The sequence below is a fragment of the Microtus pennsylvanicus genome, chromosome 5 (assembly GCF_037038515.1).
Source record: "Microtus pennsylvanicus isolate mMicPen1 chromosome 5, mMicPen1.hap1, whole genome shotgun sequence".
NCBI classification, from domain to species: Eukaryota; Metazoa; Chordata; class Mammalia; order Rodentia; family Cricetidae; genus Microtus; species Microtus pennsylvanicus.
The window spans coordinates 12,498,896-12,522,582 of NC_134583.1; positions in this window are offsets into that span (position 1 = coordinate 12,498,896).

The following is a 23,687-nucleotide window of genomic DNA, read 5'->3' on the forward strand; positions in this document are numbered from 1 at the left end:
TTGGAGATAAGACCTCAGTCTAATGTGGAGTTGGTGAAGATCTTTTTCCATTCTGTAGGCTGTCATTTTGTCTTGTTGACCATGTCCTTTGCTTTACAGAAGCTTTAGAGTTTTAGGAGGTTCCATTGTTTCTCTCAGTGTTTGTACTACTGTGTTAAAGTGTACTTCCCACTTTCTCTTCTATGAGGTTCAGCGTGTCTAGCTTTATTTTTTATTTATTTTATTTTAATATATATGTTGGTTTTTGGAGACAGAGTTTCTCTGTAGCTTTGGAGCCTGTCCTGGCACTAGCTCTTGTAGACCAGGCTGGCCTGGAACTCACAAAGATCCACCTACCTCTGCCTTCTGAGTGCTGGGATTAAAGGCATATATTTTGCAGAGATCAGAGACAGGTCCATTTAATACACTCATTTTTGGTTCTTTGAAATTCACTCTATTTTGAATAATTCACTTTGGATGTCTGGGAAATTACAACTTTATTTTTTATAAATTAGAATAAGTACTGTCTCTCCAAATGACTAGCAAGTATTTATTAGTCACTGTCTAAGGTATCTCCAAATACTACTGTAATCAATTCTTTGAAAGGAAGCTTCTCTATACTTCCAGCAAGATTGATACTTGTAAAATCCGATGAAGACATTGCAAATCAGGCCATAGATATATACATGAAGAGCTCCTGAGGTGGAAGTGCAGAATGTTACTGAGAAGGTTATCTTAGCTAATCATATATACATGGAATACCGGTGGAATAGAATTTTCAAAAAAAGGATAGATTTTGAAGTAAACTTGGGAAATAATAATTGGAATTTGTCCAAAATTAAATCTCTTGGAATTCATTTCCCCAAATCTAGGAGCTACTCAATTGCTTGAAACATAATATGTACTCAATAAATATTTATTGAGTTTCTGCTGAAGGATGTGTTCTTTCAATACTATGTTAAAGTGAATACCAAGTATATATTATGTAAAGAGATCTTTTAGTGTTTACAACATTGCTTGATCAACATGCGTTTGAAAAAAAGAAGAAATATTTATGAGTGAAGCCTGAATAGACTCCAGTCCTCATATGCCAGTGTTATATCAAAGACATGCCAAGGCTTATTGCAGGATAGATTTCTGAAAATAATGATTAACAATTCTCTTTCTAGAAAAGTTGGGCCCAAGTATGCTTGAGGCTTTTCTGAGCTAACCACCATCCCATTCTATGTATCACACGGGGCAAATCAACCTTAGGATTGGAGCTATGCCTACTCTGCAGAACCTGGCACTGTCTTCATCCCTGCCTTTTTGAATCATGGTCAGTACCTCTACACATAAAAAACCCACTCTGTTTTCAGTCCTTGCATGCCAACAGCTCCTGCTGCTATTGTCTCCCAGCAGGCCAAAACAATGTAGCACCACTTACCACAGAGGGGTTTGACGACATTGTCAGCCCACCATATTTATGAAGAGGAACATTTGTGAAGATGAAATACAGCCAAATTCATGTCATTTCCAGGCTGCCTTTTCCATAACTGTCATTTCCTTGGCTTGAAGAAGACAATACATACTTTCCTGGGAGCGTAGCAAGCCTTCTTTTATAGTGACTTCTAGAAAGGGATTTACATTTTCACACCAAACAGACTTTGTGTCTTAAGAATATCAAAATCAATAAGAATCACAAGAGAGAAAAAATATGAAAATGTTACGAAATGCAGTGTGTGTGTATGTGTGTCTTCATAAACTCAGTGGACCTGAAACAGATCAAGGCAGTTGCTGTGTTTGAGATAGAAGTTGATTAAAATGCACAGCCTACTTTTGCTTGTAAACACATTTGGAGTTCCTTTCTGCAAAACATTGTGACACTCCGATTACTGTAGGTTTTACAGTATGGGTTTACAGAACTACTTATGTATGATAGAAGAAATGCAATATGTTGTGGGAAACAACAAGAACATGAAATTAAACAGCCTGGAACATAGGTAATAAAGATCTGAAGACCTTCACTATTAGAAATCCATGCAGTGAATTCTAAAAATCATAGCAAAATAGTATGCATTCTAAGGTCTCTCTCTCCCTCTCTCTCAAAGTCTCTCTCTCTCTCTCTTTCTCTCTCAAAGCACCTGGTTTTGGTGAAAAGCATTCAATTTAAGATTGACTGGAGCAAAATAACAAAAATCAGTCCACAACTATTACCTCGTGAATCAAAATCTTCTTACTGTTGTCTTAAAATATTCTTTTTCCTTTTAAATAGAGAAACATAATTAAGAAGATATAATTGGTTATTTAACTGTGTGTGTGTTCAGGTGAATGCAGATATCTATTGAGAATTCAAAAGAAAACCCTAGGTGTCTTTCTTCAGGTGACCTACATCCTCCCTCTCTCCCCCTCTCTTTCTCCTTGCTTCCTTCTTCTTTCCTGCCTTCCTCCTTCCTTCATTCTTTTTTCTTATTTCTCCTTTTTTTTTCTTTTGGGGCAGGATTTCTTAAAGTATGGAACTAGCTGTATATGTCAAGCTGACTGATAAACAAAGCCCCAGATTTATGCAAGTCCCTACCTCTGCAGATTTATGATGCCAGGGAGTATTTCTCTTTCCCTTCATATTTTTCATGGATACTAAGGATCAAACTCAGGTCCTCATGTTGGAAACCAAGCACATCCCGAGACCTCAGTTCTAGGCTATTTATTTAGTACACTGTTTTTTTTTTTAATTTTTTAAAATTTTTATCAGATATTTAAAAAAATAATTACCAATCAAAATTCCCACTCCCTCCCCTTCTCCCATTCCCCTTCTCTCCACACACCCTCCCACCCCACCCCCATCTAATCCTAAGAGAGGATAAGGCACTTTGCTTTGTGGAAGGTCCAAGGCCCTCCGTACTACATCTAGGCTGTGCAAAAACTACATCCAAAGAGAACAGGATCCCAAAAAGCCAGTACATGCAGTAGAGATGAATCCCAGTACCACTGCCAATGGCCCCATAGTCTGCCCCAGCCATACAACTGTCAACCACATTCAGAGCGACTAGTTTCATTGTATGCTTGTTCCTTACCAGTCCAGCTGTAGGTGAGCTCCCATTAGCTCATGTAAACTGTACCAGTAGATGAACCCTTCATGGTCTTGACCTCTCTGCTCATATTCTCATTCTGTCTACTCTCCAGCTTGACTTTGGGAGTTCAGTCCAGTGCTCCCATGTAGGACTCTTCCTCTGTTTCCATCTGTTGTTGGACGAAGGTCCTATGGTGATATTTAAGATAATCATCAGTCTGACTACAGGGCAAAGCCAATTCATGCACCCTCTCCTCTATTGTTTAGGGTCTTAGCTGGGGTCATCCTTATGGATTCCTGGGAATTTTTCTAAAGCCAGGTTTCTTGCTAACCCTACGACTTCCTCAATCAAGATATCTCTTTTTTGCTCTCATATCCGTCCTTCTTCCATCTTGACTATCCCATTCCCCCAAGTTCTCCTCAACCCTCCTCTTCTCCCCTTTTCTTCCTCCTTTCTCTTTCCTCCTACCCCCTGACCCCAAGCTCCCAACTTTGTCAGGAGATTTTGTCTGTTTCCAATTTCTAGGTGGGTCTATATATGTTTTCCTTTGGGTTTACCTTATAACTTGGCTTCTCTAGGATCACGAACTATAGGCTCAATGTCTTTTGTTTATAGCTCGTATCCACTTACAAGAGTGAGTACATACAATATTCATTTTTGGAGGTCTGGCTGACCTATTTGACAAGAACTTTAAGTCTTGGAAGAAAAAAATTGAAGAAGATCCCAGAAAATGGAAAGATCTTCCATGCTCTTGAATAGAAAGGATCAACATAATAAAAATGCAATCTCCTACCAAAAGCAATCTATAATTTCAGTGCAAGCCCCATCAAAATCAGAATACAATTCTTCACAGACCTTGAAAGAATGATAATCAACTTCATATGGAGGAAAAAAACCAGAATAGTTGAAATTATCCTGTACAATAAAGGAACTTCCAGAGGCATTGCCATCCCTGACATCAAGCTCTATTATAGAGTCTATTATAGAGCTATAGTAATGAAAACAGCTTGGTATGGGCATAAAAAGAGAGACATTGACAAATGGAATAGGAATTGAAGACCCAGATATTAATCCACACAACCTATGAACACATGATTTTTGACAAAGAAGCAGCTTCAACAAATGGTGCTGGCATAATTGGATGCCAACATGTAGAAGAATGAAAATAGATCCATATCTATCACCATGCAGAAAACTCAAGTCCAAATGGTTTAATGTTTTGTTTTTAATGAACTTTTCAGCAGTTAAGTTAGGAGGGTTTGAAGATATAAAAGGAGTTACATTACAGTGTTTGAATACATAAACGGAGGTGTTTTTTTTTTTACTTACAAGAAAGGAAATTCTCAATTTAATTTAAGTTAGAATTAGTACAATTCAAATATGTTTTTCTTTGTTTAAAAATAAAAGCAACATTCATCTGATTTAATGGTTCCATTGTAATTTTTCTTTGAGATGTTTTACATTTATTTCAGGTTTGTTTTATTTAGAAAAAATCTAAGATATATATATATATATATATATATATATATATATATATATATATATATATACAGATGATATATATAATTGAAACATAAAATCAGTATATTTATACATATATATTTCTGCAAATATAAGTGTTTTAATTATAGAAATATCTCAACAAATATCTGGTATTTTAGCCTGATTCATGACTGAACTATGATAAACTACGGTTTCACATCATACATAAACAAGTTGATTCGAGCTGTATTGCAATTTGCTTAATTGGTAGCATAGCAAAAATTTTGCTGTACTGGACTGGTTGTTAACAGAATGTAACAAAGGGAGAAAAATGTCATTTCTAGCAAATTCAAGACTCACTTTATAATGTAATCCCTACCAAGGCAAGCATATTGCCTTAAATGTCATGATGAATAATTAGGAAACACGAGTCTGATCTGTGATCGCTTCGAACATGCTTTATTAAGATACTGTACATTTCTGACTAGGAATTTTGAATTTTCAAATCACCTTTTAAGAAAAAAGTACTAATGAAAAGAGATAATGTTGTACCATCAAAAGTAAAAGTAAGTATTCATGAACAAAAGCCACATTTTTATAATGAAAATTCAAATTTGTATCCCCTTTGAAATGTAATTTGAAAGGACAGTAGCTGATTTGAACATGGCCATATTCGTGTTGGAGTCTTGACCCCTTTTAACATCAAACATATGTGCAAAGAATCCTTAAAGTGTTTTAATCGAGTGAACCATGTACATACCATTAGGTTATATAGCACTGGTTTTTAAAATTAGGCTTTGAAATGTATCACACAGACACACAATCTAACTTCCTTTTTTGTTTGTTTGGTTTTGATTTTTTGAGACAGGATTTCTCTGTAGCTTTGGAGTCTGTCATGGAAGTAACTCTTGTAGACGAGATTGGACTTGAACTCACAGAAATCCACCTGCCTCTGCTTTCTGAGTGCTGGGATTAAAGGCACGCTCCACCACTGCCCGGCTGTGTGCACCACCACTGCCTGGCTTACCTTTATTTCTGTACATTTGTTCACATAAACAAAATCCTAAGGCTAATTTTTAACATTTTACTTGAACTGCATTGTCAAAGAGCTACCAGGAAGTGATACATAATTCTAACATAAATATTATTACTTACAAAATTTACCTGAGGCCAATTATATATTAACATTTAATTTTAAAACTACAGTCAGTACATACTGATGGTGGAGAACAGAAATGTGGCAATCAACTGAGTGACAAGTGAAAATCCCATAATATTTTGAAATTTGACCAGTAATATAGAAAATACTATTCATCACAAGAAATCATTGTAACCATCAGATGTGTTATACACCTCCCAACATGCTATGGTACATGTTCAGTCTGTCTCAGCAAATGTTCCTATAAATAGACAAATGCTAATCTGAAAAAGGAGCCATGGGTCCCTTGTTCCATCAGGATCAGCTGACCATTGCTCGCATGGCTCTGTCTTATTTCTTCTGATGAGCTTTTAAACAGCACTATGTTTCATCAATTACTGAAATCATAGTTTCTTCAACTATTATGACCAAAAGAGATGCTTGAGATCTCCTAGTTCAACCTCACCATGAAATAAAAAATGTCAAAGTATATTTAAGTATATTATAAGTGAATATTTTCATAATCTGTAGCTTCACAATGGTATACTCTAAACAGGTCTTCTGATGTGAAAACATCTAACTTCTAGACTGTGCACCTGAATCATTTGAGGTCCCAAATGATCCTTAGGAGGTGCTTCTTGCTATCAGAATAAACTTCCCTTTTCTGGGTGAGATCCAGTTATCAGCATGTTTTGAAAATATTTTCTATCTCTAAAGTAAGTAACATGTGTGGCAGGACGGAGGCTGTCTGTTCTGCATGGATCTCATGAATTAAAGCAATAAGAGAGATAGCAAAATGCAAATTAAAAGTGCAACAAATAAGTGATGACCATTTTCTTAATCAAAACACATTTTAATATTGCAAACCGATTTGTACATGTACATTATAGAAATAAATTTTCATGTTTATTAAATTAATCATTAAATTAATCAGTGTGCATACATGAATCTAAATTTCAAATTAAGGCTCTTTTGCATTTTGGTGACTTTGGGGTTATTAGAAAGCACACTAACACTGTTTCACAATATCCCTGCAAGCTATGAATCATTACTTCTGTTCTTACAAAGGGGTATAAGAAATTGAACCATTTACCCACAGACACACAACTATCCAAAACAAGGCCAGAGAGGATTTTAATTTTTGATATTTTTTATTAAAAAAGTTTCCAAAGAGGGATAGAAATAAAATTGAGAATCTAGTGCTGTCTTTTTTAACAACAGTCTCTTTAATTGTTATTTAAATAATTTATTTGGGAGTTTCTTTGTCTAGTTACCATGGTAGTTGGATGGACTTGGGCAAGGTACAAGACCAGGAGCTTCTGTTGTGGATCCAGAAAAAGAGATCTCATTCGAGAGAATTCAGGAGCTGCCTCAGATCAGAGTAAAGAGAGTAAAGAACCATGTAAACACTCCCAGTGCGGCCAGTCAAATGTGTAGCATGGAAAGAAATGAATCAAATTGAGACAAAGAAAGGAAAGAACAGGTTCGTATATAATTTTTGAAAGAATGTAAAATTAACCCAGTATAACTCTACAGCTCTGCAACCTCAGTTTCCCTATATCCCTAAAGAAATCAGAAAACAACAGTTGGAAAAGTGAAATGTTTTCATTCATAGTTTTGCCAAACCTTGGAGAGAAAATATAATTTCTATGCCTATAAACATTGTTTTAATTTCATTTCCTTTTGCTATGATAAAACACCCTGTCAAAAGCAACTTAAGGGAAAAAGGGATATTTACATTTAGGCTAAAATGGAAGGCAATGATAATCTTCAAGTGGGAGGATTTTCAAGGCAAAGTGCTACATAGGAATGTTAATTGATAATATGATTTTTAAGAAAGAGTCAAATGGGAAAAGTAAAAACAAAGGCATGAAGGTTAATCATGATACATAATGTTATGTAGAGAAAGGTATTTCAAGTGTGGGAATGAAAAGAAACATATAAAGGAGCAAGGACTTTGAAGTGAGACATGGAAAAACATTTGGTAAATAACTGAAAAACAAAGATGGAGACATTGCACAGATGTCAGCATAAGAACACCCTTCATGTCTTCTCAGGTCTTGAATATGTTCTTTGGAGTAACACTTCCTCTGACATCTGGTAGTGGCTATAGTATCCAGCCATTTCCCTTTGCAATGGTCTCAATTATTTAAAATGCTTATCTTAGATTGTACTTCCATAGTAGCTAATTTTTTTCATTTCTTCATTTGAAAAAAAAATGTCTGTTTGATTCACCCATCCCATGATCTAGTAGAAGTCAATTCAAACTACTTTGTAATTTTAACTCATCACAGAGTAACTATAAAGAAAGCAAAATATGTTAGTAAGGAATGGGGGATTGGGGTAAACAGCAGGCTGTTGGGAACACAAATTAGTCCAGGCAACATCAGAATCAGTAGGGAGGCTGCTCAATAATCTAAAGCTTGCACTATAATATGACCCAGCTATCATCCTATATCTGGTTATATGCACCAAGGAATCCAATTCAACATGCCACACAGATACTTGCATATCTATCACAGGAACTAATAATGGAATCAACCTTACAGTTCATAAACAGATGAATAGTTAAAGAAAATATGGCATATGTACATATATTATATGTATGCTTGCCATTTTATCCTGTTTCAAAAAAGAATAGGTTTATAATTTGGCCAGAAAATACTTACAGGTGTGATCATCATGTTCAACCAAATAATCAAGACATTTAAAGACCAATATCACACATATTCTTTCTAATGTGTAATTTATATGGGGAAAATAATGTTTAAGTAAAGGGGAGAATATTAAGCATATGGAAGTGGACAAAGAAGAATAATGCAAGTGGGTAAGGGAGAGGATGCATGTGAGGGTTAACTTTGTTATACTGATACATCTTAGAATTACTTTGGAAGGAACGCTTAATTAGGATTGTCTGTGTTAGATCAACCTGTGGACATGCCTTTGTGGATTGTATTAATCAAGTTGAATGATGTGAGAAAAACAGCCCACTGTGGGGGATCCTCTACAGGGTAAGTTGAACTGTATGGGGTAGATAAATCAAGTTGACCACAAGCAAGCAAGTGGATGAAAATTTACATTTATATTTTTCTCTGACCTTTACTGTGGATTTGACTGGATGCTTCAAGTTTCTGCCACTGTGATTCCATTACAATGGTAACCTGAAACTGTATGCTAAAATATATCCTTTTCCAACCAAGTTGTTTTTGTCAGATTATTTTAGAAAGAGAAACGAATCAAGAACATAGATTGAAACTGAGAAACTAAGACCATTGTTGTGATAAACCTGAATTTGTGGATTTTTTTTTATGCCTTAGAAATGTTTGTAGAAAAGTTTGGAATATTGGATATTTCTGTGACATTTTGGCTAAGATTCTGTGTGTGATGATCTTGCTAGGAGCACGTAAGATTATTCAAGAGACCATTACCACTAAAGTGAAACCTTCTACTCACTGAGACACTAAGGACTTGCTTCCTTGGCATCATTACTCTAAAACTGCTACAGCTGTGTTCAATGGGCCTAGGCTACATCTTGACCTGGAAGCAAGAACTTGCTAAAATAAGCATCTTTCACTTCATACAGATTTAAATGTATGAAAGGTACAAGATTTAGGATCACAGAAAGTAACAGAGGCATGACATAGTGCAGCAGGTTGGGGCTATCCGTGAAGAGTTCTCCTCAGGGTATTGCTGAAGGTAATGCCTCAATTGCAATGGAGACACCAAGTTACTGGGGATGCTGGGAATATGGTATATCTACAAAGGAGACTTGTGGGAGTCGAGTGGAAAAGGAAGCTGTGTGTTGCAGTGGAAGAACTGGAAAGGCAAGGCTATCCAAGCCCTTTGTAGCCAAGAAAGCAGGCTGAACCATCCATGGGTTGCAAGACAATAAACAGCACCTCTCTATCACTTCAGCATCAACTGCTGCCTCCAGGTTCCTACCCTTCTTGAGTTACTGTCCTGACTTCCTTCAATGATAAATAGTGATATGGAAGTATAAACCAAATAAATCCTTTCTTCCCAAACTTTTTGTTGGTAATGGTGTTTTATAACAGCAGAAGAAACTCTAAGACAGTCAACTTGTCACAAGCTAGTGTCATTTTGAAGAGGGAAACTCCACTTTGACCATGCCCATACTAGATTAGACTGTAGGCCTATGGTAACATTTTTTGAGTCATAATTGATATGGGTCTGGCCCTCTCATGGTGCAGGACATTAGTAGGTGGGTGGTCCTGGTGATATGAGAATGTTAACAGGCTTAGCAAACCATGGGGAACAAGCTAATAAGCAGAAATTTTCTAAGCCCTCCACATTAGCTCCTTCCTTCAGTTTCTATCCTTAAGTTTCTCCCTTGATCTTCCTGGATGATGGACTATAAACTGTAAGGTGAAAAAAAAAGTTTTCTTTCCTATGTTGCTTTGGTTATAGTGTTTAATCACAGCAATAGAAAGCTAACTAAGATACAGGATGTTTAAGTGAACTGGTAATCATAGCATTGAGGCAAGAACACTCAATGAAGAGACTCAAAGCAAACTCACAATTCAATGTCATCCCTAAATAACAAGACCAATCTATCCTGGACAAACTCTAGATAAGATTCTGAATTTGTCAACTGATATTATGTTATTTCCATTTAAGGAAACAGGCATATATATTAAACAAATAATTTTACTAAGTACAAAACAGAATTAATAACATTGTGATATAATTATTCACACTAAAGCTATACTGACCTCTGATATTATTTCTACTTTATCAAATATTCTCATATATCCACACAACACTGTTTTCTTGGAATATCAGAAATTAACACACAAATCTCTCTGAAATGTCAAAGCTAAGTAACATGTTGGTGACTGAAAGCCCAGCACTTGAGAGGTAAGAGGATTGCTCCAAATTTTAGGTCATTCTGGTCCACATAGGAAGTTCCAGACCAGCTAGGGCTTGAAAGTGAGACCCTGTTTCAAAGATAATCAGTAATTCCAAAAATATCTTTGCAAGGATCTTGGTAGTTTTCTTCCGGGGAATGAGATATATTTTGGCACTGGAAAGGATTGCTGTTGTCTTTTAGTTCACTGACATGTCAATATCAAAGATACATAAAGAAGGAAATAATGCTTTATAAAATAAAAGCTTTGAAAGAGGAGTTTCAAACATCAGTCTTGAGGCAATAAAGATTATCAGAGTGTTTCAGACACAAAAGTATAAAGGACATAATACATTTTCCGCCACTGGTAAATGACTGGTATAACCGACAAAATGTTACGTAGTTGTCCCTCCATGTTCATGTAATGCGTTCCTAGGAATCCCTGTGGATCAGAAAACTGGTAGGTGTTCTAGGGCTCAGTATAAGATGGCATGGTATTTTAATATGTATGATATGCATCTGTAAACCCTAAGTCTTCTCTGACTGGCATGCAGTGTTAATACCAATCAAATCCAATGTAAACAGCTGTTATGCTGAATTGTTAAAGAAAAAATGTAGAAAGAAAAGTCTGCATATTCAAAAGAGACCCATGGTTTTTCTTTTCTTTAAAATTTTTGTCATTGATTAAATCCATAGAGATGGAACTCACAAATTTGGAGAACAAAAATATGAAACTTAATGCAATAATCATTCTTGGTCACGTGATTGAAGCCATGGGTTCCATGTAACTGACAATGTTCAATACCACACAGTAAAGCTATGTGTTATACCATAAATTTAACAACAGAAGAGACACCTTTAGAATGTAACAGGGGCCTTAGAAAGAACAGGAGCTTATTATACTACATTAATGGGATGAAGCTGGATTGGATATGTTGCTTCGTAGTGATAGTGTTGGCAAAGGTTCACAGAGTAGTTATGGCACTGTGAATATTATACTTTTAAAATAATTTAATGTTAATACCTGTTTTCAAAATGAAGACAAAGCACATGTCAAATAGATTTAATAGCGAAAGTTGTAGAAAAGACATACACATTCATAACAGGAACAAAAACTATTTCTATGATTACAACCATGTACCTCCTACACTTAAAAGGATGGTGTCATGTGTCTATAATCCCAACAGTTCAGAAACCTTTTTTAAATATTTATTTATTTATTTATTAAAAATTTCCACCTCCTACCGTCCTCCCAATTACCTCCCACTCTCCTCACTCCCCCTCCCCCTCACTCTCCAGCTTTATGATTTCAAGACCAGCCTGGGTTGAAAAAAATCACTCTGACTCTTCAGAGAGAGACATTCACAATTTATTTTTGCAAGTCAATTTTAACCATGGCTGATATTGTATAATGTTGATTGAGAAGATATTTGATTACAGTGAACTGTTATGTGACTTCATTTTAGTAATTTGTATTTAGAAAATCTAAGCAGTAAAATATTGACAAAGAAAGAGGATAAATGATAATATATGGCTTGTAGCTCAATGGTGTACCTAACATGCACATGACCCTACGTTCTATAACAAAAGCAAAAATAGATAAACAAACAGTGGATATATAGCTCAGTGAAATTATTACAAACACTGATGGGGAAGCTAGTTTAATTTTACATCACAAACAATAGATAATAAAGTATATTTAAAAATAAGAGAATAAAACATTTTCCATATTGCCAAAATAAATGCTGTGTGTGTACCTGCCTGCCTGCATTTTATGTGTATGTTTGTGTTTTGAAAACTTTTAAGTAAAATGTTGTTGGTCTTCTATACAATAATAAGCAAAGCACAAAAATAATTTGCAAACTTTGTAAATCAGTGGATGAATTCTATTTTTTTTAGAGCTTACAATACAACATCATAAAATTATGTAAGTTGAAGGCAAAACCACTCCTGAAGTGATGGCAACACAAGACAAGGAACATAGAAAACATCAGATGCGGAGGGGACAAGAATAAGTTCCTGGTTAAGTCTTTAAAGATAGCTTATCGGGGCTGGAGAGATCGCTCAGTGGTTAAGAGCATTGCCTGCTCTTCCAAAGGTCCTGAGTTCAATTCCCGGCAACCACATGGTGGCTCACAACCATCTGGAATGAGGTCTGGTGCCCTCTTCTGGCCTGCAGACATACACACAGACAGAATATTGTATACATAATAAATAAATAAATAAATATTAAAAAAAAATAAAAATAAAAAAAATAAAGATAGCTTATCTCTACTAACATATCAATTTCAACATTTAACCTCTGTGAATGAGGGGATAAATTTCTGTTGATCAAAATCATCTAATTTGTGATGAATTATGGAGACAGGCCCAGGAAACTCACAAATAGCTTAAAAATTTGAGCCAAATTACACTTTTTCTCCATGTTTATATTAGTTACTTTTCTAACTGTTATGCCCAGGCCTTGACACAGCAACCTAAGAAAGGAAGGATTTATTTTGACAGACAGCTTAAAAGAACATATTTCATTATGATAGGAACGGCATGGCAACAGGAGTGTGAAACGAAAGATCACATTATATCAAAAGTCAAGTAGCAATGAAAACATAATGGTGGTGTTTATGCTTTCTCCTGTTCATCCAGTTGAGAATGCCAGCCAATAGGTTTGTGCCATTCATATTTAGATTGGATCATTTCATCTCAATAAAACCTCTCTGAAAATGAACAGAAATACAGATTTGTCTCCTAGGTGATTCTCAATAAAGTCACCAATTTGATAATAAAGATTAGCTGTTACAATATTTAATTGTATATAAAAGTATATGCATATGTATACTTATATATACCTATATATATTAAAATAGTATAGCTATATATACACACATATACTTCTATATTTATGTATATAAATATATAGTGACCAGCACTAGCACCATCATTTTAGGTCTAATAGCCCCTTCGTTGAATAAATACAAAGACTAAATTCTGCAGCAAAATTCATAAAGCTGAGCAGTGACTTCTATATTTTTCTTCTGTAGACACACACATTCATAGCGTGTGGGACGCTTCAACTAGTAGCAAGTGAATGTTGATCACCCCATGGAGATACTAAAACATAAAGTAAGCATGCCCTTGAAATAGAAGGTTCCAGGTGTTTATGAATGTATGAGTAGAAGGTGATCATGAACACTATACTATAAATATCTGTTTAGATTTCCCAGGATCTTATCATGATGTCTACATTTTGTCTAATTTGTCATTACACCATCTCTTTGAAGACAGTGTTATTGCTGCTGGTAGCTGGAATACTGGATAAATAATGGTACTCATGTTTATCATCACATGTTTAAAAATATCTTAGTTATATTTAATGTGAAATAATGTGTGGGTCATACTAGATGTCTCAAAAGTCCCATTTGTGAACAGCACTGAGACTGTAATAGAATAAATATAGTTATGTAATCTACTAAATAGAAACTTTTCTATTTGCATATATATGACCTTAACTTGAATCGTAAGACTTTTTAAACAGAATTGGACACTGCTGTACCTATAAAAGGATCCACATTAGAGGGCTTGTGACCTTGACAATTGCAGAGTAAGTTCCTGGCTAAGTAACAATCCATTGTAATAAGAGCATCATATAAATCAACCCCAAAATTTCCTAAACCATGAGGTTGCTGCGAAAGCTTTCTAATGAATAGGAGCTGGACTTAATCCACAGGCTACTTAAATCTATAGTGCCAAGCATGAGCTATAATATGATTTAATCTGTACGGTCTTTACAACATGAGAAAAAAAGTCTTAGTTTAAATATTAAAATATGCCATTACTGTCAAGGTATTTTATTTATAATGTTAAAATTTTAATTATTTCAATTCAATTATTAAAATTTTATTTACTTAGCTAGTTAGTTTCAATGAGACTGAAGGTACAATGAACTAAAACTCACCATTAGAAGCCACTCAAAATGTTAAGAATATCTATGCTTTCTATGATTCTATAATCTTGAAGACTATACACCTTTGAGAAGATAACTAAAAATTTTAATACGAATAAATTAGTTTTGACTAATATATCTCATATGGCGACCATAAATTAATATCCTATGTATCATAAGACATTGCATACAGAAATATGGTAAAAATTGGAACTTACCAAAACTGAAACCAAAAGTACATACGTACATACGCATGAATACTTGCAATTGGATACACACACACCAAACTGATGCTGAATAATTTTCATTTAAGCTATCGAATTGCTTCAGGTTACAGTACCTTCATCTTAATCAGTCATAGGTATAGAGAGCAGGTAATGTCCTGAGTAAATGTGGATTACTGAGACAGAATTGGCCATGTCATAGGGACTAGTGAGTTACACTATGGGAAAGGACTAAGCCTTTTCTGCGCTAGGCTCAGGCAAATGACTAACACTTCTTTTCTTGTCTGAGTGTGTGTAAAGAAAATATCCACAGTTACTTCCCTTCATATCCATAGCCTAAAGATAGCTTCTCAACAGAGACTGTTCCTGTTAAGGTTAGTGAAATTTACCTCTGTGTTATAACCCTGGCTCCTTGTTTATCTGTCTGTAGTAATCCTGCTGCTCTGTTTGTAAATAATAAACACAATGAGGTCAGGGGGCTACAATTTCTCCATCAGATAGTCTTAACCACCCAACTCCAGCTTATTTTTCTGTCATCTGTGATTCTATACTTTCCACAATTTTTCTTATTGTGCTAAACAGGTTTCCTGGAATAAGCCAAATAAGGACACAACAACCAGGTCTCTTACTTCAAAACAGTCCTGTGAATTGTAAGTGACAGAACTACTTTCCATGTATAACTATAAAGAAAAAAGAGACAATTATAAGAAACATAGAGATCATTTGTTCAAACCCAAGTAATGCTAACTGACTTTTTAAGAATCCTGATATCTTATGCCTTAATTTGCATCTTGCAATCTCGTCTCTGATACTCAGATATCAAGATGACATTCTCCAACTCTATAGTTGTTAGTTTTCCTTTCTTTATGCAGTCAATAAACATTTGTTCTAAAAATTCATTTTCCCATAACTCCAGAGGTGACTCTTCCCATCAGCCAGCCAAGCACACTTTTCTCACACTTTCATCTACTGATGATGACAAACGGAAATTATTGAGTCTTCCTAAAATAATGAGGAAAATCCATGTACCTTTCTCTTAGCGCAGTGTAGCTCATATTTTTTTTCCCGTGGATAAATTGTGAAAGGCAGAAAATCCAGTGGTCTTTTCTCCCTAAGGTTGTAGTGGATACAGATATCACCAAGGTAAGGCAGCTCTTTCCTGGGCTGATTCTTGTTATTCATGATATTTCTACTCGTGATCCGCAAGAACAGCCCACAGGGAATGTCAAAAGCACAAAGTGTAACGCTACAGTTTTCTGAAGGTACAAATCCTTTATCTGTACTCATGTGGGGCACCTGGGAATGTTTCCTGGGGCCTATTTCTAACATGGTGGGAAGAACCTACCTGCAGATTCAAGGATGTCCAAACCATAAATGGGCATTTTAACTGTCAGGAGCTCTGCTAAGAGTAGTAAAGATACCAGAATCAGCTATGAGGCCACAGGTTTTTGAACACACTTGACTAGACTGGGAATAAGTTGGATGCAGTCTGGTTGAAGTCTGACACTGCCTTGAATATTGATGTTCCAAAAAAAATTCACCCTCTTTGGTCATGCAGCTCTGAGTCTTAGCCTTTTGTGCCTAGAATACCTATTGCTGCCTTAAAATTAACCATAAGATTAACTGAAGTAAACTTTTGACAGATTTCTTCCTGATTACCTCCCCTACCCCATGTCTTTCATCAAGCAAATCTCTCAATTTCCCTACAACAAAACCCTGGATTCAGCTTTTTGCCTTCTTTTTCTTGAAGCAGTTACTTAGATAGCTTTCCCCCTGCCCCTTTGAGATGTAAAACAAAGATCTAGGAGTGACTTACTCAAGGACCTCCAAGCCATCCCTCTGAAATGCAAACATTAAAAGATAGCCTCCATCTCCCAGTCTCTATGGCAAGTTAGGCTCCTAACTTTGATCAGCATTAATGAGCAAACAAGAGGGCCTAATCACATTGACCCAAGTCCTCTCCAGGTTTTTCTAGGCACCCTTTTCATTAACTTACCTTGCCATTTAAATGCCTCTTTTTTGTGTCCCTGGATGAAAACATCTTGACCTTATTACAATAGCCTTCAATAAATCTTCTTTGCTGCTTCACACTCTTCCTTCTGGTGCAATTTTCTTCTCACAGGAGAATTGCCCTACCTGACTTAAAGGTGAATTTTCTTCTCTTACTTACCCAGTGGGCTTGTCCCATGGTTCCAACTTTCTTTATCTTCCTGTCCAGTTGTTTTACACTTGAGAGTGTAATGTCTGAACTTTCAGGCCAGCTACTAAACAAAAATTTGCTTCAGTAATGCATTGTGGTTTCTGAGGTTGGCTCTGATCTGATGGCATAAGAAGATTCAAACGTTTTTCATAAATATGATAAGCTTTTCTGGAATTCATTGCTTGGCTATATTGAGAAAGAGAACAATTACGAGGAAAAATCAATCTTTAAGACTGCCTTCACTGGTTCCATGGTTGTCTCTCTACTTACACTTTAAGACTAAAGTGACCTTATAATTCACTAGATAATTTTCAGACTTTTGAGACTCAGAGGGTACTAATAAACATACTGGGACAACATTCATAAGTAGGAGTCTCTTAATGAAGCTGATATTTAAGATCATTATTTGATAATATCTATGAAGGCATTCTTAGTCTTCAGTGATCAGAAGGAGACAAGTTTGCATTGTATCTTTACCTGGGTGCACACACAAGCCAACAAGCTGCATACACCTTCTCCAAACTTCACCCACAAACACAAGTGGAAAAGATCATAAAATCATATCTATGAGGAAACTTGGGATCAGAGTGGACCCTATTCATTCCTGTCTCCAGGATCCACAGCCTCAGTCAATCCTTCATTGGTCAAGTTTCTCCTGGTTCTTTTTTCAGACACTTATCACACATTCTTTCTTTAATCATTCATGAACAGAAAAGGCTACTCCTCTCTTCAATGGCAGCCTCTCTCATCTATAAATTTTGCTGCTTGTGAGAAGTGGTTTGTCCACAGGCAAAATATTTTTTAAATATAAAAGAATGAAAAGAACATGTGAAAATGGCTTTCTCATATTGCCAAGTTTAATTTCTTATTAGATGTATGTATGTATGTATATTGTTTGGAGTTCAAGTATATTTGTGAATAATTAAAGTCTCAAAAATATTTGGTTAGCTATCAATAAAATTTTCTGACATGGTTTTCTTCTGGGCAGAAATATCTATAGATGCTCATACACAAATGCCACATGAATAAATGGAAGTTCACTCTTCTGTCATCATTCAAACATTTTACTGGAAAGAAATCAGGGTATGGGGGGGGGGTTCCTGACAAAATGCAAAAATGTAAAATTTTGTGCCATTCACCTTACAAGGGAATCCCAAGTTTCTTCCCTTGTTACTTTCTTTCCTTATTCTTTCTTTCTTTTTCTTTCTTTCTTTCTTTCTTTCTTTCTTTTCTTTCCTTCTCTTTAATTTATTTCTTTTTTTTTTTGTATTTTCTTTATTCCAGACATTATCTCTGGCAGCAGGAGCCTAAACACCTACAGAGGTCACAGTTTGAACCACAGACAAAATAGGATACATTTTCTTTAAAAATAACTGGTGATGGATGGAGATAGAGACAGAGACACACACTGGAGCACTGGACTGAGCTCCCAAGGTCCCAATGAGGAGCAGAAGGAGGGAGAACATGAGCAAAGAAGTCGGGACCACGAGGGGTGCACCCACCCACTGAGACAGAGGGGCTGATCTATTGGGAGCTCACCAAGGCCAGCTGGACTGTGACTGAAAAAGCGTGGGATAAAACCGGACTCTCTGAACATGGCGAACAATGAGGGCTGATGAGAAGCCAAGGACAATGGCACGGGGTTTTGATCCTGCTTAATGTGCTGGCTTTGTGGGAGCCTTGCCAGTTTGGATGTTCACCTTCCTAGATATGGACAGAGGGGGGAGGACCTAGGACTTACCACAGGACAGGGAACCCTGACTGCTCTTTGGACTGGAGAGGGAGGGGGAGAGGAGTGGGGGGAGAGAAAGAAGAGTGGGAGGAGGGGGAGAAGGGTGGGAGGAGGGGGAGGGAAATGGGAGGCTGGGAGGAGGCAGAAACTTGTTTTATTTTCCTTTCCTCAATAAAAAAAAAATCCTTTCAAAAAAAAAAAGAAAGAAAACAACTTTTCTCTCAGCAAAATTTTATTTTTCATGTATTTATTTAACCTCTTTACTCGGTTTTGTATTTAATTAAAATATAGTTGCATTATTACCCTCTTTTTTTCTTCTCTCCAATCCCTGTCATGCCCACCCTATTACTTACTCCCTCTCAAATTCATAGCTTCTTTTCCTTTGATTATGATTATAACATATACAAACATTGAAATACATAAACGTGACATTCTGAATTTAGTTGGGGTTGCTTGCGTATATATGATTTCAGGGCCGTTCATTTTGTATTAGACAAGCAATTAAGATCGTCGTCTCTGAGGAAGTCTTATACTCCCTCTCTCATCAGTCATTAATTGCCTGCAGTTCTTCATTTACGGGTGGAATCCTGCTAGATTTCCTTCATCCACATTAGCAGGTCTACTGGTGTCATTGTTTTTTACATAATTTTTAGGTAGCCATGTTATTAAGATTCATGGGTGAAGATTTACTGTCATTTCTATGAGGCACCACTTCATAGCATATGTCCATGGGCACTCCATGATAAGCTGTTCTCTGTATTTTGACCATTCTGGTTTTCTATGATGGTTTCCATCTGATGTGAAGAGAAGTTTCTTTGATTAGAGCTGAAATTCATACTTCTTTCTGGATAACTTTTAGAATACAGTTAGGATTTAGATTTGTCTGGTAGTAGTAGGTCCTCTTCTAAGATCTATGATCATACTACCCCTTAATAATTTGGTATATTTCCAGTACCAGGCATGGTTTCCTCCTGTTGGGTGGATTTTAAAGACAATTAGGGGATGGTTGGTTACTTTCAATTTATGAATGCCACTACCGAACCTTTAGAAATTGTTGTGGTTCTGGTTCATTTGTGTCACACCTGGGTAGGACTTTTGCTTATTTTCATCCTTTGAAAACTTACATAGTATATTCTGATAAAATGCAAGCCAGTCTTTAGGAGGAGTATTTCAGGTCAGACCCAGCTCAAATCTCATAATCCCTGTGTACAAAATACAAGATTTCTTTAGGACTTAGCCCCTAAGAGGCAACTAAGGGCAACATCAATCACCTGTACTGTTTGGGAAGTATTTTGGACTGTCATGAGCAATAATTGACTTATTCTGGGATTATTATTAGATGGTCTATGGCTCTTGTGTCAGTCCAATTGAGAGTTTCATTTAATAACAATAATTTACATATGGGTTTATATAGATGAACTCATATTATTATAAGCAATTTTAGGTAAATATGAATTAATATTATTCCTTTCATGTTTTTCTAACAATTTTGGTGTCATTTATCCCTCCTCATTCTCTATTCTCCCTCTTCTAGTTGACCTCCGTCACTCTTTCCAATTAAGGTCTCCTTCATAGTCCCCTTGAAATCACTTGCTCTTGTTCTTGCTAACCATCACCACTACCTCTACCCCTCATGGTCATTTTTGTTTTACTTCCTTCTTTTTGCAGCTAGTTATGTTATTTATACCTTACAACTGAATATTTGAATCTGGAAACTACAGATGATAGAGACCATGTAGTGTTTGTCTTTCAGGTCGTGTTACCCAATCAATATACTGTTTTTTAGTTTTAGTATTTTACCAGCAATAGCATGGTCTAATTTTATTTTAATGATTGATTGATTATACCTATGTCTTACTTATATTTATTCTAACATATAGCTGAACCATAATACACAATTTATGAGTGTCACATTTTCTTTATTCTTTCATCTATTGAAAGACATTTAGATAGTTTATACTCCCTAGCTATGGTGAACAGAACAGCAATGAACACTACTGAGACATTAATCTGTGGAGTAAGATTTCAGGTCCTTAATACATATGCCAACAATATATGACTGGGTTGTATGATGGATTTATTTTTAAGTTTTTCGGAATTCTCCACACCTCTGTCAGATACATAGCTGGCAGAGATTCTTCCTCCATTTAGTTTCACGAAATACAACTTCATCAATTGTTATTATTAATTCCTTAGGAAATGCAATTCTATTCAGAATGTCATTTCCTACACTTATAAATATAATATTAACTATGATTTCTTTTACCTGATAGCTTATTTTTTCATGATTTATATGAAATATGTTTTTGGAATCTGAGTTATATTATAAATGCCCTAATCTGTGACCTCAAGTCAAGAAGAAGATAAACCTGAAAGAAAGGGAGTTATTATCATATTATTATCACCCTCTATTATTCACTACTAGTCAATGCTCTGACATCTTCTCTCTCTTTCTCTCTCTCTCTCTCTCTCTCTCTCTCTCTCTCTCTCTCTCTCTCTTTCTCTCTCTCTCTCTCTGGAAGCAGTTGAAGTGGTAACTTGTCCAAAGTCTAATCTTCCTAGGATGTGTGCAACTACAAATTCATTAATTTTGTCCTCACCTTTATTGAGCTGGGATGCAACTAAATGTATGGGTCTGTGTTCTTATTCAATGATTAATTGATTTCATGACCTTGCCTAGCACAGATCACTAGGGTGGATACTAGTTGATACATTTCCCCAGCCATTTTCTCAGGCAGAGGGCCTAAGAGCCCAGACCTATAGATAAAAGGCTGAGTTTCTTTTTAAAAATATTAAGAGGGTAGGCTCTATCAGTCAGAATATCAAGGTCAGGGTCAAGTGCTGCTTGGCTAGCTTTGCAAAAGGAAATGAATGTGCAGTGTAGACGTGAGCAAAGATATGAAAGCAGTTATACTGGATGGAGAGTCTGCACATAGAGAATTGCTGGATGAAGGTCTTAGTGCACAGAGTACAGCCATAGGAAATTGAATAGCTATGGAAATAAAACATGTCTTGGTATTCCAGTAAATCTACAATTCAGGGAAAAGAAAGAAAGAAAACAGAGACCATAAATCATCACAGACTATACTGGTTTACATCTAAACTTAAAATAAGCTGCTTTCAAACAAGCAAAAAGAAACTAAAAGTGTTTCTGTTCAAATTACTGAAATATTCCATTTCTTTGCCCAGTCTCAGAGTATATTATATCTTAGATTTTCTTGATCCTTGCATATGCAAGTACTTTATGATCCAGGAACACTGGGATACTTGTTAGTCATTAAAAAATATTTATAACTTTATGGATCCTTGAATTTACATAACAATAGCACAGAGTATTCATCCACAGAAAAGTCTGCAAAATGGATTTGATAAAGTATAGTTCACAAAAGGTGGTCTTCTATCCAGTCATATAGTCTCTGGAGCTGGGATTCAATGTTTGCATGTTTCATCTTTTTGTCTCCATCTCTTTTTTTGTCAGTGCTTCAGGACTCTATGATGACTATTTGCAGGGCTGTATTCACTCCGGGACCTGGGAGAATTAGAAAGAATCAGACAATGTTTATTTTGTATGATGTTTATTTCCATGCATCTTGGTCTGCCATGAGACAATATCTGATTGACAGTCATCTGCAGTTCAAGGCAATAGTTCTAAAGTGGTAACATCTGAATTTGTGGTGCAGTAAAGCCTCCTGCTCACCTGTATGTAGGTGAGTATCACCTCATCTGACTGAGGAAAGTCAAACAGTGGAGGACAGTTGCATATGTTCGTTGCCTGACTGACAACACGGATAGATGACTCTTCTGCTCTTGACAATCCTCCTCTCTTTAGGTCCTCAGCTCTTAGGTTTGGATCCAAATCTGTCCTGTCAGCATGCCAGCTCTTAGGTATTCATATGATGAGAATGACTTTGAGGACTCTTATGTATTCTAAGACTCAAATTGTAAGCATTCTCACCTTCCATAAAAAAGAATCAATCCTTTCTAGCAAAAAATATTTTATGCAATGATGTTTATATGAATTATGTCAACATTCTATTGGAAAGACATGCATGTGTTATGTGACTTTATTTTATCCCGTTTTTCTAGAAAGCATAAATATATTAGTAATATAGCACCTGGTCAATCACTGTTACATTTAGGTTTCACTAATAATTAAATAATACACAAAAATTTCAGGAGCCCAGTTTGCCTTCATAAGTGACTATGGAATCTTCATCCAGAATAGGACCTGTTTTAATCTTTAAAAATTAAAATATGAATTAGAGTATAATATAGAAGTAAATATATAAAAGAAAATTTAAAAATCAGCTTATGGTTAATAAAATGGCTCAATTGAAGGAATATTTGAAAGGCAATCATAACTTCCTGACTTCAGATCCCAAGGACTCACATAAAATGAGCCCAGTATGCTTTCATCTGCCTATAATCACAACACTGGAGAAGCAGAGATGAGGTATCAGAGCATGATGGCCAGTCAGCTTAGGCACGTCATTAAGCAGCAGGTTCACTGAGAGACCTTGTCTCAACAAGTTAGGTGGAGAATGATTGAGAATGACATCTGACAGCAACCTCTAGTTTCCACAAGCATATACACAGAACTGTTCATATTCATACACCAATAAGTACTTCAATTTAAAATTAAAATAGTCAAATGAAGCAATCATAATGCATACAAATACTACTTGTTTATTTTCAGATTCATTCAGAGAATTTGTTTCAAAAATTAAAATGGACAGTGATAGAAAACTCTGTTCTCAACATGCAGGCACATACCCAAGAATATTTACATACAAGTAATTTACTGAAAATAAATTATTCACTCATATGGTATAAAATGTTAGTACTTTTTGGGTGAGTATCTCTATCAAAAAGAAAATAAATTCAAGAATTCTATTGGATTTCAAGAACATCTATATAAACAAAGAACAATAAATGTAGATCAAGGCAAAGATGAGTACTATTTTTGAGAAGTTATCATTGAGAGAAATTCTGTTGTATTATTAAAATTGAATAAGGATAGGTTTAAAGTCTGTTGCCAACATATATTAACTTATTTTCAAAACAATTACTTAGAT